Source organism: Dermochelys coriacea, chromosome 5 (genome assembly GCF_009764565.3).
Source record: "Dermochelys coriacea isolate rDerCor1 chromosome 5, rDerCor1.pri.v4, whole genome shotgun sequence".
Classification (NCBI taxonomy): domain Eukaryota; kingdom Metazoa; phylum Chordata; order Testudines; family Dermochelyidae; genus Dermochelys; species Dermochelys coriacea.
The window spans coordinates 6,651,737-6,670,501 of record NC_050072.1 but is presented as its reverse complement, the minus strand read 5'-3'; the positions used below and the strand labels follow the sequence as shown (position 1 = coordinate 6,670,501).

Here is an 18,765-nt window from a genome sequence, read left to right as displayed (position 1 = left end):
AGTTTAGCTCCTTTGACATCAGTGCTGATTACACCAGATGAAGATCTGGCCCAGAAACATCATGGTTAGGTTGTTGTTTTGTTTTTGATTTTTAGTTAATTCTTTTTTTAAAAAAAAGCTCAGTCTGAAGAAATTTGGTTACTATAGTTAAAGTTACAAGTGTTTTAAGCATAAACCTAATGTTAACATTTGTCAGTAATTTAAGGGGGGGAAAGTTTAAACTAAATTTTTTATTTCAAAATATTCCTAGGAAACCTGAAAATTTTAAGTTAATAAAAAAAATCAGCACCACTGTTGAATATCTTTATCTGCTTATCCAAGTGCCTATATACCCATACTATTTACATTTTAAAGTATTAACCTTGGGGATGTTAACTTTTAACTCTCTCTCCATCACACACACACACACACAAACACACACACACACGTATAAAGGCCACAATTTCATTTGTCTATAATTAAGCACCTAAAGGTAAAAAAATGTAAGTGCCTATGTGACTTAGGAACCTATGTGCCATTCACTTTCAATGGCACATAGGCTCCTAAGTCATGTAGGTGCCTTTTGAACTGTTATCACTAAATCCATGATTAGGCTTCAAAGTAAAAGTGGCCCTATTTTCACAGATACTGAGCCCCTCCAGCTTCCTATGAAGTCCAGGAAAGCAGCACCTCTGAAAATCAGGTCACCTTTATTCATGTGCATATCTATAGATTTAGGAGCCAAACTTTAGATCCTGAAGTTGGAAATTGCTAGTCTTAACCACTAAAGTATCAAGAGCAACGTTAGTCATTATAAGCCTGATCCAAAACCCACTGAAGTCATTCACTGGGCTGTGGATCTGCTCCGGTCAGTGCAATAAACCACACTGCCAAAGAGCGACGTAGTCCCCTGTAAGACAAACACTGTGGCTTTTAGGTTATACGCTGCAGTCACCGGGTGCGATTTCAGCTTGCATGGACATCCCCGAGCTAGTTTTCACCTCGTTAGCTCGGGTACTGATAGCCGTGAAGTTGCAGCAGCTTGCGCTTCGGTGTGGGCGAGCATCCGGAATAATTCCCCAGAACAATTCCCTGTTCTGAAGCCCATGCTGCTACTGGTCCCGGAGTGTGATGGAGCACAGGACTCACCGCTGTGGCACCTCCTGCTGGCCATTCTGGAATTAGCTCAAGTCCTTCCGCAGGGCGCCCACCTCCTCCGGTGGTGTCTCACACGCCGTTACTCCCGCTTTGCTGTCTCCACCACGCTGGGACCCGCATTGCTGCCCGGACCGCGTCATCGTCTTCTGGGCACAGCCCTCTGGCTGTGTCCCGCTCTGCTGTCTCCCCCGCTTTGGGGGGGAATCAACAGTCTATAGTCCAGCCACTGCAGTCCGTGGCCTGCTGCAGTCACCCTTGCTCCAGGGCAAACTGCAGTCTGTGTTGGCCACTTCCCTCAGGAAAAGTGGGGGCAGCCCTAGCACCTTATCTGTCCTTCCTCAAGGGCCTCAGTCTGGCAGCGGTCAGGCAGAAGCTCCCCTCCCCTGGTGCTCCTAGGCAGCTAGTCCTTCTTACTAGCAGGCCAGGGAAAGACTGCCCTCTGCTCTGTTGAGCAGCCCTTTATATATGGCCCCTGCTGGCCCTGATTGGCCACTGCAACAAGCCACCTCCCGATTGGCTCGCTTAGTGAGCCCTCCTCTACTTGGAGGGTTCTGCACAGGCTCCCTCTGGCCTGTTTTAACCCTTCTTCTTCCTGGTCTGGAGCAACCACCCCACTACACGGAGCTAGCTAGATGAGAGCTAGCTCAGTTATGTCTGCAGGAACTGCCATTGCTTCCCATGGTTGCAATGTAGGCATACCTTTAGAAGACACTTGTGGCAGTGGTTTCTGTTAGAGCTCTGTGAAACTTTTGTATCAAAACCAGGGTTCAGATTTTGTTACAAACTTGCAAATCAGGCCAGCATCGCTAGAAGTTCCACTCAGGATCCCTTTGCTGATGGACTTGAGGGAGCCTGTGGCATGGATCTTGAGGGAACATGGGCTGAAGTAATTTTGGGTCAACACTAGGCACAACTTGTCACTGGGGGTGGAGTGCAGAAAATCCACGTGCAATGAAAACAGAAATAAGGGTTTGAACAATGCTTGTGAGCCAGTTAGTCCCTCCCCAAATTAGCCCAGGTCTAGTTTTTACTGCACCCAGCTCATTGTCAGAAAACGAACCTGTTATTCGATTGCATAAGAAAGCCTTTGTCCTATGTCCCAACCAGCTGTGTTAGAGACAGCCAGATCTTCCTGCTTTGGCCAGTCTGGGAAGCTCAACTCATCTGGCCAATAAACATGCAGAAACTGTAAACTACAATCAGATAAAGAGAGAGTATGATTTGAAAACATTGACTGAACAAAACACCACCTTGTACACTGGCTGTCAATTAGAAGGTGACTGGGCAGGGGAGCTGAATATTGAGGAGGCCGCTGGATTTTCAAGCACAGGCAAGCTGCAGAATGTAGTAATGTTGCCAGAATCTCCAGACCAGCAAGTAGCCCATGAGCTCTGCCTTGAATAAAATCCCCGAGTGCTTCATGTCAGCCATTTGCTCGCTTACCTTGTGTCTTGATATTCAGTGATCTGCCCTGGATGAGCAGCGCTCGACTTGGAGAGGGAGCTGTCTTTCTGACTTAAAAGGATAAGGATAATAGCCATTTGGGTGGTATTTTGCAGTGGTGAAGGAGGAGGCGGCCAACTCTTTAAATTGGTTCAAAAAATTAAGTGGGCTTGGGGGAAGCACAATGCGAAAAGGGATGGTTTCAGACCCAGTTCTAATTCTCTTTGCTGTGTAACTCACTTGCCGGTGTCAATCTGTTATACTCCACCATGGTAGAGCCTGCTTCTTTAGTTCAAGCTGTAGATTTTTGTGCATTTAGCTCTGGAGGACCTCAGCTGAGTCTCTGATGGCAGTCATCACATAAGTGGAGGTTTGGCTGGATTTCAAACTGCTATAGACCTCAGGTGCTTAGGGCAAGCTTCCTTTGTCCAGAGGAAGCATGGAAGCCACTGGCCAGTGAACGTTACAGGTACGCCTTTGTGCCTGATCTATAGAGGAAGTGAGTCTGTATTTGCCCCTGTTGGTTCTTTAGGTCCAGCTGTAGAGATGCATAGATTTAACGCTGGAGATACCCAGTTCAATCCCTGGTGTATAGGCCAAAATGTTAGCCATCACAAGAGTAATGTCAAAGTGTCCTGGCATACTCGGGTCCTCTGTGAAATGGGTGGTAGCTTAACAACATCATGCAGTTCTGTCTCCTTAGGTGATCTGATTTGGGAACCTGTGTTTGATCTGGTACAAGGAGAGATCCTAATCCAAACTTTTTTGAACTACAGCAAAAAAGTTGTTTCACCACTGAGGTGAAGCCAGTTGTTACTATAACTGACCCATTTGACACATCCATATTCAAAACTACTGGCCACAACTTTTATTTATAAGCAAACTTCCCATATGCAGGGACTTCAGTTGATTCATGTTTGCTGGAGAGGAAATGAAAATGCGTGAGGCAGGGTTTTCTTGATGTTTTCATGTGGCGCAAAGAATTTAGAGTCAAACATTGGAGAGAAAAGAGGTTGGAACGTCTGTGTGTTGTGGGATATCAGTCTAGGGATATTTTCCCAGTACACTTCTTTACCTGGACTCCCTTTAATCTCCAGACTGATGACAAATCAATTAGAGAGGGTGTGTGTCTTCAATTTTAAGTGAGTTTGGAATCCAAATCCAGATTTCACCACTAACTCTTACCTCTATAACAGCCCAAATCAATACCCTCCCATGAGGGGAGAAGGAGAGGGGACTTGAAATCCAGAGCCCAGTTTTACAGCCCTGCCATGTCTCTGTTTCCTGTGCTGGTTGCTAGCTACTGGACTCCCTTCCAAACATACTGTTTGCTTTCGGGGTAGTTTCTCTATATCCAGATTAAAATTCTAGACAGTTTGTTTCATTCCCATAGCCCATAACACCGAATGGGGCCTACTAAACATTTTATATAGAATATAGATTCCTGGGATGATCTGAGTAACACATTGGAACCAGATTTATTTATGAGGAGCTCACAAGCACACACAAACACACATGTAAGAACTCATACACCCACATATATACACACACTCATATCCCCACAAACACTCCCCCATGAATTTGCGCGCACTGACTTGTTCACTCGACGTCCACCTATGCAATGCACATATCGAGTAAACAATTATACACACACACACACACACCTGTCATAAGGCAACTGAAATGCCAGCTGCCTTTGAAGTTTCCCGAAGAGCAGGCAAACGAGTCAACAGTGCTGGCCAAGATCACATCATTAATCATCTATTAGCCGAGCTTGTGTGCTCCTGTCACCTGTCACTTTGTAATGCATGCAAATCACTCCAAGAGTAACATTTCCAGCTTGACATTTCCAGGGCCAAAGCTGGGATCAACCCGGTCTTTGTGTTAGAGACAAAAGGGAAGCAAAGGAACAAGCACAGAGAATGCTGGTGAGCGACTGAGAAAATAAAGAAGGAAATCATAAAATGACCGCTAAAAGCCCATGAGAGTTGCATAGAGAATGATAGGGGTGCTTCATTGTTTTTAAGTCCTCTTATAACATTTCTTCAGAGTTAGATCCCTGCTGTAGAAAAATATATCCCTGTTATGGTTTTTAAAAACTGGTGTGAGTGTGTTTCTATTAAATTGTATATTGTTATTTATTATTTATATTGCCATAGTGCCTAAACCTCCAGTCCTGGACCAGGACCCCATTGTGTTAGGTGCTGTACAAACATAGAACAAAAAAGACTACCCCTTCCCAGAGAGCTAACGGTATAAGAAAAGAGACTAGAGATGGATAGGCAGAGAGACAGTTGGAGGAGTACCAGGAGACAGTAGTTGTCAGCATCAGAGCTCCAGCAGCCCAGCTGGACCATTCCATATAGAATCATAGAAGATCGGGGTTGGAAGGGACCTCAGGGGGTTATCTAGTTCAATCCCCTGCTCAAAGCAGGACCAACCTCAACTAAATCATCCCAGCCAGGGGTTTGTCAAGCTGGGCCTTAAAAGCCTCTAAGGATGGAGATCCCACCACCTCCCTAGGTAACCCAGTCCAGTGCTTCACCAGCCTCCTAGTAAAATAGTGTTTCCTAATATCCAACCTAGACCTCCCCCACTGCAACTTGAGACTATTGCTCCTTGTTCTGCCATCTGCTACTAGAGAGAACAGCCTAGTTCCATCCTCTTTGGAACCCCCCTTCAGGTAGTTGAAGGTTGCTATCAAATCCCCCCTCACTCTTCTCTTAGAAAAGGGTCACATCTCTTTGCCCATCCATCAGTTTACACCCATCACTGTATTATCTGAACATCTTCCATGGATGTAAAGGTTGCATGGCAGGGTTCTAGTGGAATTTATACATCTGATGCTCACTTTCCTTCCCAGTTGTAGAGTGGCTCTGCATGGGGTGTGTTGGGATGGGAAGTATTGTTTGTTTTCTTCCACCCCATCCCTTTTTCTTCTTCCTGCTTCTTCTCCCCTCCCACTTCCTGCCCACTATTCCCATCCCTTCCTTTGGGCCCCAATTCATCAAAGCGATTATGCCCATGTTTATGTCCATATCTAGTAAAGTTGTTAAGTCCATACATAATCCAGTTGAAGTCAGTGGAATTTAGGCACATACCGGAAGTTGAACAGGTGATTGCTGAAGGGGTAATTTGGTTTTGATGGAAAGGTTCATCAACAGGGAAAGGGGATACACTCCGGATTACGCCCATGCAACCCGCAGGGTGTGTGTATGTGGGGGGGTGTCACTGTTTGTAAGTGAAGGTAGGATTTTACCCCATTACACTGGAAGAGAGAGACTATTGAGGAATCGGGCTGCTACAGACAAACAGCACAAGATTTCGATCCCTGGCAGTACTTTAAATGGAAGGAGAGGGTAGAAATAGCCTTTCAGATTCTTTCCCCCTCCCTCCCCCACTTATAATGCAGAGATGAATCAGCTTTATTACTTAATCCCTTTGCTGTTCGGGTGTCTGAAATGGGTTAGGTCTGGGTAGGGATTAACCCTGACAGATCCCATATCTGGATTTCAAATTAAGGCTGGGATATAAGTGGGGGAAGGGAGTCATTCCAGCTAGTCAATCCGCAGGCTATTTATTTTTCAGAAGAATTTGATTATTATTTATTTATATAAACAAACGATCCTGGAAGTAATTAACCCTGCTTCCGATTCAGGAGCCCTCACAATATTATCTATCTGGGAGATCTTAGCAGCTGCATTCAGGCTACATGGAGAGACAGATGTCTGTTTATAATCTGAAGTTTTTCCCCCTTCAAGGGGTCTGAACTTAGTCTTGGACGAGTAGTAAATCCTGCCTTGGAGTGTAGTTTGCAAAGGAAAAAAATGTGTCCTTGTAGCCCAGGTCCTGTTCTGAGATGTGGGTCATGAGCAAATAGAATTTAAAAAATCATGAAGACATCATGGATGAAAATTAAATCTTTTACTGGGCAAGAAAGAAAGCGAGAGAGAGAGGGAGAGATGAAAAGAAGACATGTAAAAAAGACCAGGAAAATAAAAAGTTGAGAAAGTAGAGACAGAGAGGGGAAGAAGATGATCTGGAAAAAGGGGTAAACAATGAGGTGGCAAAATTTGCAGATGATACAAAATTAGTAAAGATAGCTAAGACCCAGGCAGACTGCAAAGAGCTGCAAAAAGATCTCTCAAAACTGGGTGACTGGGTAACAAAATGGCAGATGAAATTTAATGTTGATAAATGCAAAGTAATGCACATTGGGAAGATAATCCCAACTCTACATATAAAATGATGGGGTCTAGATTAGCTGTTACCCCTCAAGAAAGAGATCTTGGAGTCATTGTGGATAGTTCTGTGAAAACATCCACTCAATGTGCAGCGGATGTCAAAAAAGGGAACAGAATGTTGGGAATCATTAAGAAAGGGAGAGATAATAGGACAGAAAATATCATATTGCCTCCATATAAATCCATAGTACGCCCACATCTTGAATACTGTGTGCGGATGTGGTGGCCCCATTTCAAAACAGATACATTGGAATTGGAAAAGGTTAAGAAAAGGGCAACAAAAATTATGAGGGGTATGGAACGGCTTCCGTATGAGGAGAGATTAATAAGACTGGGACTTTTCATCTTGGAAAAGAGACGGCTAAGGGGGGATATGATTGAAGTCTATAAAATCATGACTGGTGTAGAGAAAGTAATTCATAGAATATCAGGGTTGGAAGAGACCTCAGAAGGTCATCTAGTCCAACCCCCTGCTCAAAGCAGGACCAACCCCAACTAAATCATCTTGGCCAAGGCTTTTTCAAGCCGGGCTTTAAAAGCCTCTAAGGAAGGAGATTCCACCACCTCCCTAGGTAAACCCATTCCAGTGCTTCACCCCCCTCCTAGTGAAATAGTGTTTCCTAATATCCAACCTAGACCTCCCCCACTGCAACTTGAGACCATTGCTCCTTGTTCTGTCAGATAAAGAAGTGTTGTTCACTACTTCTCATAACACAAGAACTAGGGGGTCACCAAATGAAATAGGCAGCAGCTTTAAAACAAATGCAAGGAAGTATTTCTTCACACAACACCCAGTCAACCTTTGGAACTCCTTGCCAGAGGATGTTGTGAAGGCAAAGATCATAACAGGATTCAAAAAAGAACTAGATAAATTCATGGAAGATAGGTCCATCAATGGCTATTAACCAGGATGGGCAGGAACAGTGTCCCAAGCCTCTGTTTGCCAGAAGCTGGGAATGGGCAACAAGGGATGGATCACTTGATGATGACCTGTTCTGTTCATTCCCTCTGGGGCATCTGGCATTGGTCACTGTCAGAAGACAGGATACTGGGCTAGATGGACACTTGGTCTGACCCAGTAGGGCCATTCTTATGTTCTTATGAAGAATGATAAGGGAAAATGGAGGGACACTAAAAGGAGAAAGAAAGGGAGGAATGAAGATGAGAAAGAGAAAGAAGAATGGATGAAAGGATGTGCTTATTTTTCTAGAACAGGCCATTTCTAACAGAAAGATGAGAGAGACTTTTTGTGGTGTTGTCCTTAAGTGAGTTCAACCACCAGCCAGCATCTCATTTTCTGACAGGTAAATAAGACTCGCTAATTGGTCCCTGGTTTAAGAATGGGATAGCGAGCAGAGCCTGTGCCTTATGAATTGGGATCTTGTCCAATTTCTGCTCCTAGCAGATGTGATCTCTTTGGGGTTCCACTGTAATGATAAATTGAAACATCTGAATGTTGCGTTCCCAAGTCCCAGCACCCAGTTCTGTGAGTGGAGAAAGAGGATCTGATCAAGTTTCCTTCCGAAATGACAAATTGTGATTTCCAAAAACATGAGTTAGTCCATTTGCAAGCCTAATAGACGCAGAAGCCTGAGGAGGGGAGGGCGAGGAGGGGGGGTGTACCAAGGTCACCAGCGCCTGGAGGATTCAACTCTGAAAGTCGTGATCTTCTCCCTGGATAACGTCTGAGCACACGTCGAGTCAGAAACACTTGAAATCAAGGTGACACTTACAAACACTTTATTAATAATTAATATGTGATTAATGAAAATTGGTTTTTAGCAGATAAGTTGCTCTAAGACACATTAGAGCATGTTTTAGGGAGATGTGGATAAATATTTGCATGCATTCTAGTTTATAAATGCTTAGTAATGGGCTCTCAACTTTCAGGTGCCTCAGCGTCATTTATCCCCACTCAGGTGAGCGAGACATCTTATCATTGTTTATTTTCAGAATTCATTTCTATCAATCACATATTAATTATTATTAAGAAAATATTTGCACGTGTTGCCCTTAATCTCAGGCCTCTTCCCTCCCAGTATCATCCAAGACCCGAAATTAAGGGCAACACGTGCCAGATTCTCAGGCATTGTAAATGATCAGATCTCCATAGACTGCACTGATTTACACCAGCTGAGGTTCTGGTCTGGGCAGCTTGGCCCCTTTGTGAGTTTTGTCTCATGAGGCAGGGAGAAGGATCTATAATAGCAACTTTTCATGGCTTTTCATTCTGTTATCTGTCTTGCACGGGGCCCCCGCTACTCTACTGAGTGGCTCACAATCACTAACGAATTGGAGTCTCACAACCCCTGTGGGAGGAAAGGCAGTGCATGTATTGCACAGAGCAGGAAGTGAGGCAGAGAGAGTGACTTAGGGTATGTATACACTGGAGCTGGACGCGTCATTTCTGATGGCGCTAACATGCTAAAAAGAGCGGTGTAGCTGCAGCAGGACATCCAAGCCACCGAAGTATGATCCCATCTGAAACCCTAGGTACATACAGTACTCAGGGCAGCTAGCCTGTCCCATCTGGGGTGCACTTCTACGTTTAGCACACTAGCTGGATCAGAGCTGGTGTGAGTATTTCTACTCAAGCTGGAAATGACACCTGCAGCCGCAGTGAAGACCTTCCCTAAAATGACTTTTCTGTAATCAGGGTAGGAATCTGAACCTGGGTTTTCTAAGTCACAGGCCAGCACCCTAACTACTGAACTGGCCCATTTTGTGGCTGAGGAGTACACTGAATTTCTCTTGCGGTGAGGGAGGAGACAGCTGCTATAACTTGTATCAGGAACAAAAGGCCATTGGATCAGCATGGTGCAGGGAAGCTGATGCTTATAGCAAGGGCAGGGTGGGTGGTATAGGCAATACATTATTGTAGGATTCCCCAATGTTGGGTAATGAGCCCATCATTGGCTAACTTCAATTTAGGGCCACGATTGGATGATAGCACAATGCAAAAGCTCAGCATTGCAGGAGAGCACCTTGAGCTGAAGTTTTCAAATCAGACTAAGGTATTTAGACACACATTCACCATTAAACCAAATGGAAGATGTATGTCTCAATCCCCTGGCTTGAACGGACCATCTCAATGTATTCATAACTATTTTATTTCACATTGGGAAGGGGGAACAACCATAAACTCCATCCACTTACCCAGGAAAGTTTAAAAAAAGAAAAGAAAGGAATCATCATTTTGTAGACACCTGGCCGTATGTCTGAATGTTGTGCAGAGCTCTGTGAAAATGGAACTTCATGGAAATTCTGTGACTCTCGGATTGAACTTGCTTTGACTGTCTTGATGCCCCTTTTATATTCACTTTCCATGGCTATTCCAGTGAATGTGCTAGCCAGCAGGAGCATTCACAGAAATAGTGAACGATTGTGGAATATATACAGATCGGTGAATTTTTGAATTCCTAATCACGAGCATTCACACTGGAAATACAACTTCAGAGTTTATGCTCATTCAGTCAGGGAACGGAAACAACAGATCTACGTAGATATTTGCATGCCCTCCTCCTCATGCTGTGTGAGTATCTCACCATCATGACTGAACATATCCTCTCAACACCCACCTCATCCACCAGGAAAGAGGGAAATATCTCCATTGCAAAGAGGCAGGACTGAGTTTACGGGGAGATTAGATGCCTTGCCGAAGGTCACACAAGGATTAGGTGGCTGAGCTGGAAATCAAACCCAGGTCTGATCCCCAGTCCATCTTTCCAACCAACTACTACTAAAATAGCATACGTCTTGGGTCTGATCAACTCTAGTTGCCAATGCAACTTGAAGTTGGGACATGGGATCCTCTGTCTTGATGAAACTGATTGTGATCAATCTGCAGGCCAGAAATCATTCCCACACATTGCTTAGTGAATAATTTCAAATAATGAATAAATTTGGGAGAATTAGAAGCTGCTCAAGGATGATTCATGAATAACATATGCATATATTTAAAAGCAGAAAAATACTCCAATAAATGATTCTCTGAATGATTTGCTCAGTTTGAATACCCACCAGCCTTTTGAACAAGCATCATGGAAGGCAGTGTGTCTCAGTGGATAGAGCACTAGACTGGGTCTCTAGAGAACTCTGTTCTATTCCCTAGCTCTGCCACTGGCTTGCTGGATGACCATGGGCAAGTCACTTGCCAATTCCCATCCCCCCCACACACACACCACGTAAAATCACAAATAATGACACTGATCTCCTTTGCAAGTGTTTTAAGATCTACTGAGAAAAAGAACTATGTAATAGGTAGGTGGTGGTGTCATCCCCTATGCATAGTGGGTGTAAAATGCTACACACAAAAATACATTGCACAAAGAAACAGTTGTACAAATCCAGACACACCCCCATGCTGTCTGTGCAGTGTATATGGCAGGTGTGTGATTCTGGGATTTGCTTTTGTGTATGAATCATGGAAAGCAAGCGCTGCTCAGGTGACAGCAGTCAGTTTTCCAGTTATCTTACCACTCAGTCATGCCACCACTATGAACCACTGTGTGAACCTTCCTGTCAAGTGGGCATCACACGTTCCCTCTCTGAGTGACTCCTGCAAGGGGCTGGATCAGGATGATCTCTGCTGCCTTGTCCAAAACCACCTGAACACTGGCCAGTGAACAATTCGCTATGAGATGCACTAGGGCAAGGATGTAATGTCTCCCTGGGTATTATGACAAAGGAAACAGAGCCCCGGGTGATTACAAATAGAGTATAAAATGCACTATCCCCTCTCCTCATAGCTATTTAGCTATTTCTAAATAAACAAGTCATCTTTAATGCTGTGTCTTTTCCTAAAAATGATCATTGCCGACCAACGTACTTATATGGCCATGCTACCCTTGTATCAAAGTCATCCCCAGTATTTAAAAGTAGAAATGACAGTAACAATCTCTCTACTTCTCAGACTGTAAGAAGAATAGTCTGGTGAGCTTCTAGGTTTTGTCATGGTGGGATGTGTGTGTTGCTGTGTGTGCTAGGGTCATGGATGTGGTGGGGAAGGGGGCGGAGGTGATGCTTGTGTTAGTGAGACATTGGCCCAGTGGTTATGATGCTAGTCTGGGCCTTCAGACATCTGGGTTCAATTCCATACTCTTCTACAGGCGTCCCGTGTGACGATGTGCCAGTCACTATGTGCCTCAGTTTCCCCCTCTGGAATGTGGGGAATAGCAGCACTGCTCCACCTCCTAGGTAAAGATTGGGGGTGCTCAGATACTAGGATAGGGGGAGACATACAAGTGCCTTAGATAGCGTGGCTGTGTCTCTGTGGAGTGACAGTGTGTGAAGGGGGATTTCTCTAGCTCTTTCTCTGTGAAGAATTTATTGAGGGAAAGCTACGCCCAGACATGAGTTTTGCATTTAGTCATGAGCATGTTGAGAGTAGCAGAGAAAATGGCACAGAAAAGGCTGCATGGTTTCAAAACAGGGTAGAGTCTAAGATGCCACAAAGAGCCCAGTGCGTCCTGTGGATGCCTGAGCCTGCTTTACTGCCCACAGCAGACCATTAGAAATGCATGGCACTTTGTAGCTGTGTCTCCTTAACCTCTGACCTTTTGCTAAGAACATGTATGTAGTATCAGTCCTGAAGCAGACGTGATCTTCAAACACACATACATGGACAGCGTATGTTTAGGGGCACGGGCATGCATTTTTCAGTGCTAGAGGGGCGTAGAGTGCGAAATATTGGCTATGCTGTTGTGAATAAGTCTTCCCCTCCCCTCTCGACCTCTCTTTCCCTGTTCGTTCTTTTCAATGGCAGTGGGAAATGCCGTTTCCTTGCAGGATCTCTCTGTCTATCAGCTCATGTGGGACAGAGCTCAGTGAGCCACCTTAGATGAGACTAGGTGAGAGCCACTCTGATGTAGGGCCGAGGGAAGGCGCTGTGATGCCGATCCGGGAGGGAGGTATTGTGCTGTGATGCAAGGCCAAGGGGAAGGCACTGTGGGGCCTAGAGGGGGGCGCTGTGGTGTGGAGCCAGAGGGAGGCGCTGTGGTACAGGTCAGCAGGGCGCTGTGGTTTCATGGGAAGCCTGGCTTAGTCTGAAATGTTCTCTAGGGAAATTCCGCTTATAGCAGGCTTTTCTAGTGCCCCGTCCTAGGCCGCTCGTAATGGCAGCTCCTGTTATAATTAAACTCTTCCTTTAATGAGATACTAAATCCAGCCTACAAGGAAGGCTCAATGAGGATTTTTATCTGTGCCAGGAGACATTTCCACCCTCATCTTCTCCTGTCTCCCGCCCCCCTCTTGAAGCCTTGGTATGAGGTGTCTTTCAGTAGCCTTCAGTGTCTTCACAGAGAGACTTAATCTGCATCTCTGATGATTAGTTAGGTCTATTTTTAGCCTGGTGGAATCTGGGAAGGATGAAGAGGGATAGGAAGGGGGTCGTTTCTGTGGCTGGTGAGGATGTGCTATCCGGATAATCGCCAGAAAAGAGCTGATGGCCAGATGCATGAGTGGATTTAACCCTTTTGTGGACTTCCCAGTGAGGATCTTCAAGTGCTTTTCAGAAAACAGGGCCTCTCTCTGTTGTGGCTTTGGAAAGCAAGTATTCTGCTGCAGGCAGTGCCGGGGGGCAGCTCCCATGGAGGGGCCTCTGACAGATGGAGTCCCTCCAGAGATGCTGGGGGAGTGCGCACAGGATGGCAATCAGCAGGAGGTGCTCCCCCTTGTCCCAGCCTTGTCCCTGCTCCACTCGCACCACAGGCACGAACAATCCCCAGACGCTGGCAAACCAAGGACCACATCCCCAGCTGGTGTAAATCAGCCTAGCTTCATTGGGGTGCTGCTATTTGACACCAGCTGAGGATCTGACCCAGAGAGTGCTGTGACAGAAAGGGAGCCTTGCAAATCATGGATTCGAATCCCATCTGCGTCAATGACTCACCTTAGACAGAGCCTCAGATCCTCACGTGTGAAACCTGCCTCACCGGAGAGCTGTGGGGATTCTCAAGGGTCTGGGCAGCACTTCAAAGAGGCAGGGCACTGTATTGTAGTGTGAATAATTCTTCTTATGTGACAAACCCTGCCAGGGAAATTAACTAAGGGTAAAAATGTTAAAAATCCCATTTTCAAAAGTGACCTGGGCACTTAGGAGTCTAAGTCTCATTGAAAGTCAGTGAGACCCAGGTTCAGAAAAATCTGCTTTCAAATAGGTTACCAGGGAAACAATTTTTTTAGTATTTGGGAACATTTTCCAAAAGCATCTTTGTGACTCAGGAGACAGAGTACTCCAATGGACTACGGAGTAATCACCCAAGGGGAAAGATAGAACTCGAACTAGACTGAACAAGGCAGTAGATGTTATACAGATGGGAACAAGCCTTGGCAGGCTTACGGGGGGAAAAATGTGTGATGAAATAGTGGGGTTTTGTCCTCAGTCTTTAGCTCCTTCCAACAATGGGCTCAGACCTGAAGCCTGTAATGAGTGCAGCATCCTGAGGTCGGGGGGGAGGGGGTTGCCTGGGTGTAACTAGGGGAAGAATTAGATCCCTGGTCTCAGGTAGGAAATCAGTGGGAGTTTTGCCTGAGCAAGGAGTTGCTCAGGACCACTTTATAAATGTTAATGAATTAAGACTTCACAACTTCTCCCATCTCTGGGTGGTGATCGTTATTAGTCTCGCTTTACAGGATGAGAAACTGAGGATCAGAGAAATTAAGGTCCAAAATGTCAACCTTGGATGTTTAAAATTATCCCCGTAAATCCAAAATGAATCTCTCAATAGGGCCTAGTTTTGATGGTTTCTGAGTAGCTCCCATTGTTTTTGAAATGTTGGCTTGCACAATCACACAGGTATATGGTGGAGGGCCTAAATTTTTAAAAGTACTTAATCATTTTGGATGCCTCCATTTTTGGAGGCCCAGCTTGAGGCACATTACAGAGGACCCAAATTTCAGAGAATGGGTGCTCAGCCCTTTTCTGGAAATAGGACCCTTTTGTGTGCCTCATGTTGGACACCCAAGTCATTTTTTAAAATGTAGACCCAGCATTGCTGACTTACACAACTCAGGCCTGTCCATTACACCACAATCCCTCATGACGATGCCCACTCTGGGTCTATGGTTAAGCCTACATGTCACCTCCAGCCCCCCAGAACGATCTTCATTTAACTATCAGAATTTTGTGGCACAATTTTACCATCTCAGTAATGAAATTCAGGAACCCCATGCTCCTCAAACATTTTCATCAGAGGACATGCTTGTCTGTCATTTACACACACACACACACACACACACAAACTGCCTCCTTGCATGGCTGAGTATGTTCTCTGTCAAGTTCAATCTGAATTGCAAGCTCCAGGGCATGGCTCCAACGTTTCGTTTTTTCAGCTAGGTGCTACTTCTGGAGTGTTTGCACAAGCAGTGCATCATGTGAGGGAGGGGGAGTATCAGCAAAAGGCCCCATGCTAATCTTCTCCTTCAAGATGGGGTCCTTTTGGAAACCTGTTTTAATATTCATGGTCTTTAGGTAAATAGTCTCTGAGTCAGGCTGTCAGTTTCTGCAAATGTGGCTGTCTCGCTGAGCTACTGCACATTTATCAGTGAGTAAACAGTGACAGGAGTAGGGGGATTAGGGAATTAAATTAGTGTGTAACCACTCTCCTTCTCAAGTTTTTGGCATTGCCTTGTGTGTGTTTTGTTCCAAGAAGTTTAGGAAAAAAATATCTCTCTCTCTCTCTCTCTCTCTCTCTCTCTCTCACACACACACACACACACACACACACACACACACACACACACTTTTCAAATCACTGGTTTCCTTTTCTCTCCTTTCTTTCTAAGGATGTGATCTCATCCTAATGAGATCATTACAATCAGAATCAAGTAAGCAACAGATAAGGCCTGGGAGAAACTTGCAGATGCCAACCCAGGTCTTCTGTTTCCCTCCTGGTCCTTTGAAGATTCTCCAGGTGGGTTTCCCAACTGATCTGCACTGTTCCAGTGGGATGAGCTAGCACTTCCCTTCCTTTTTTGTTTTTGTTTTTGTTTCTTTCCCCTACCCTTCCACTTCCCACAGGACATAGATTCTGCCATCTGCCTTGCAATTATCAGGTTTCAAGCCAGATATGCAAGTGGCCTGGCAGTGCCAGTTTCTTACCATTTTTGTTACCATGCCTTGACACACATCCACACACTCCAAGGATCCCTCCCCTTTCTTATTCAGTAGAAGGTGACACTTTAATCAACTTTTGGAGCTAAATCATGGAAATTGAAAATCATACCCATTAGATCTGGATGTGGCTAGGTTTCATCTTGTCCATCTTTCATAGAATCATAGAATATCAGGGTTGGAAGGGACCTCAGGAGGTCTCTAGTCCAACCCCCTGCTCAAAGCAGGACCAATCCCCAACTAAATCAACCCAGCCAGGGCTTTGTCAAGCCTGATCTTAAAAACTTCAAAGGAAGGAGATTCCACCACCTCCCTAGGTAACACATTCCAGGGCTTCACCACCCTCCTAGTGAAAAAGTTTTTCCTAATATCCAACCTAAACCTCCCCCACTGCAACTTGAGACTATTATTCCTCATTCTGTCATCTGCTACCACTGAGAACAGTCTAGATCCATCCTCTTCGGAACCCCCTTTCAGGTAATTGAAAGCAGCTATCAAATCCCCCCTCATTCTTCTCTGCTGCAGACTAAACAAGCTCAGTTCCCTCAGTCTTTCCTCATAAGTCATGTGTTCCAGTCTCCTAATCATTTTTGTTTCCCTCCACAGGATGCTTTCCAATTTTTCCACATCCTTCTTGTAGTGTGGGGCCCAAAACTGGACACAATACTCCAGATGAGGCCTCACCAATGTCGAATAGAGGGGAACGATCACATCCCTCGATCTGCTGGCAATGCCCCTACTTATACATCCCAAAATGTCATTAGCCTTCTTGGTAACAAGGGCACACTGTTGACTCATATCCAGCTTCTCATCCACTGTAACCCCTAGGTCCTTTTCTGCAGAAATGCTGCCTAGACATTCAGTCCCTAACCTATAGCGGTGCATGGGATTCTTCCGCCCTAAGTGCAGGATTCTGCACTTGTCCCTGTTTAACGTCATCAGATTTCTTTTGGCCCAATCCTCTAATTTGTCTAGGTCCCTCTGTATCCTATCCCTACCCTCCAGCATATCTACCACTCCTCCCAGTTTAGTGTCATCTGCAAACTTTCTGAGGGTGAAATCCACACCATCCTCCAGATCATTAATGAAGATATTGAACAAAAGCAGGACCGACCAGGCCCCGGGCCCAACCCTTGGGGCACTCCGCTTGATATCAGCTGCCAACTAGACATGGAGCTACCCATTGAGCCCAATGATCTAGCCAGCTTTCTATCCACCTTATAGTCCATTCATCCAGACCATTCTTCTTTACCTTGCTGGCAAGAATACTGTGGGAGACCGTATCAAAAGCTTTGCTAAAGTCAAGGAATAACACATCCACTGCTTTCCCCTCATCCACAGAGCCAGTTATCTTATCATAGAAGACAATTAGATTAGTCAGGCATGACTTGCCCTTTGTGAATCCATGCTGACTGTCCCCGATCATTTTCCTCTCCTCTAAGTGCTTCAGAATTGATTCCTTGAGCACCTGCTCCATGATTTTTCCAGGGACTGAGGGGAAGCTGTCTGGCCTGTAGTTCCCTGGATCCTCCTCTTTCCCTTTTTTAAAGATTGGCACTACATTAGCTTTTTTTCAGGCATCAGGGATCTCCCCCAATCACCATGAGTTTTCAAAGATAATGGCCAATGGCTCTGCAATTACATCTGCCAACTCCTTTAGCACTCTCGTATGCAGTGCATCTGGCTCCATGGACTTGTGTTTGTCCAGCTTTTCTAAATAGTCCCGAACCATTTCTTTCTCCACAGAGGGCTGTCACCTCCTCCCCATGCTGTGCTGACCAGTGCAGTAGTCTGGGAGCTGTCCTTGTTCATGAAGACAGAGGCAAAAAAAGAATTGAGTACATTAGTTTTTTTCACATCCTCGGTCACTAGGTTGCCTCACTCATTCAGTAAGGGGCCCACACTTTCCTTGACTTTCTTCTTGTTGCTAACATACCTGAAGAAACCCTTGTTACTCTTAACATCTCTTGCTAGCTGCAACTCCAAGTGTGATTTGGCCTTCCTGATTTCATTCCTGCGTGCCTGAGCAATATTTTTGTACTCCTCCCTGGTCATTTGTCCAATCTCCCATCTCTTGTAAGCTTCTTTTTTGTGTTTAAGATCAGCAAGGATTTCACTGTTAAGCCAACCAGGTCACCTACCATGTTTACTATTCTTTCCACACATTGGGATGGTTTGTTCCTGTAACTTCAATAAGGATTCTTTAAATACAACTAGCTCTCCTGGACTCCTTTCCCCCTCATGTTATTCTCCCAGGGGATCCTGCCTATCAGTTCCCTGAAGGAGTCAAAGTCTGCTTTTCTGAAGTCCAGGGTCTGTATTCTGCTGCTCTCCTTTCTTCCTTGTGTCAGGATCCTGAACTCGACCATCTCATGGTCACTGCCTCCCAGGTTCCCATCCACTTTTGCTTCCCCTACTAATTCATCATTCAACACCATGGATAGCGTGTGCACGCCAGCCTTAGCCTTTTGGTTGTTCAGCACCATGGACAGAGCGTGCACCACTTGTCCTTCTGGAGGCTTTCACATGCAGAGAGCATAAAATGGGGAAACTGGACAGAAAATTTACTCTTTCTTAGCTATCCCAGTATGTATCTCAGCCTGTGCTAAGCCAATCCACTGGCTTAATTGCTACTACAGATGGATCAGTAGCACCTTTCTGTCTCTCCAGCCTACAGGGTTTGACTTGTAATGTTGTTACTATTTTCCAGTACTCTATCTCCTCAGCTTCATCACCACCAACAGGTCCTGCAGAACTGTGCAAACCACTCACCCCAACCTCTGTAATTCTCTCTAATTTCTCAGTGTCTCACGCTCCAACCTTAGGGGA

General features: G+C 45.2%; 1 protein-coding gene across 15 annotated transcripts in view; it reads left to right on the top strand.

Annotated features, from left to right (window-relative positions):
* Positions 1–18,765, top strand: part of CELF4 (CUGBP Elav-like family member 4) — a 904,974-nt gene that overhangs the window by 393,351 nt on the left and 492,858 nt on the right. The gene's annotated exons all lie outside the window — the stretch shown is intronic.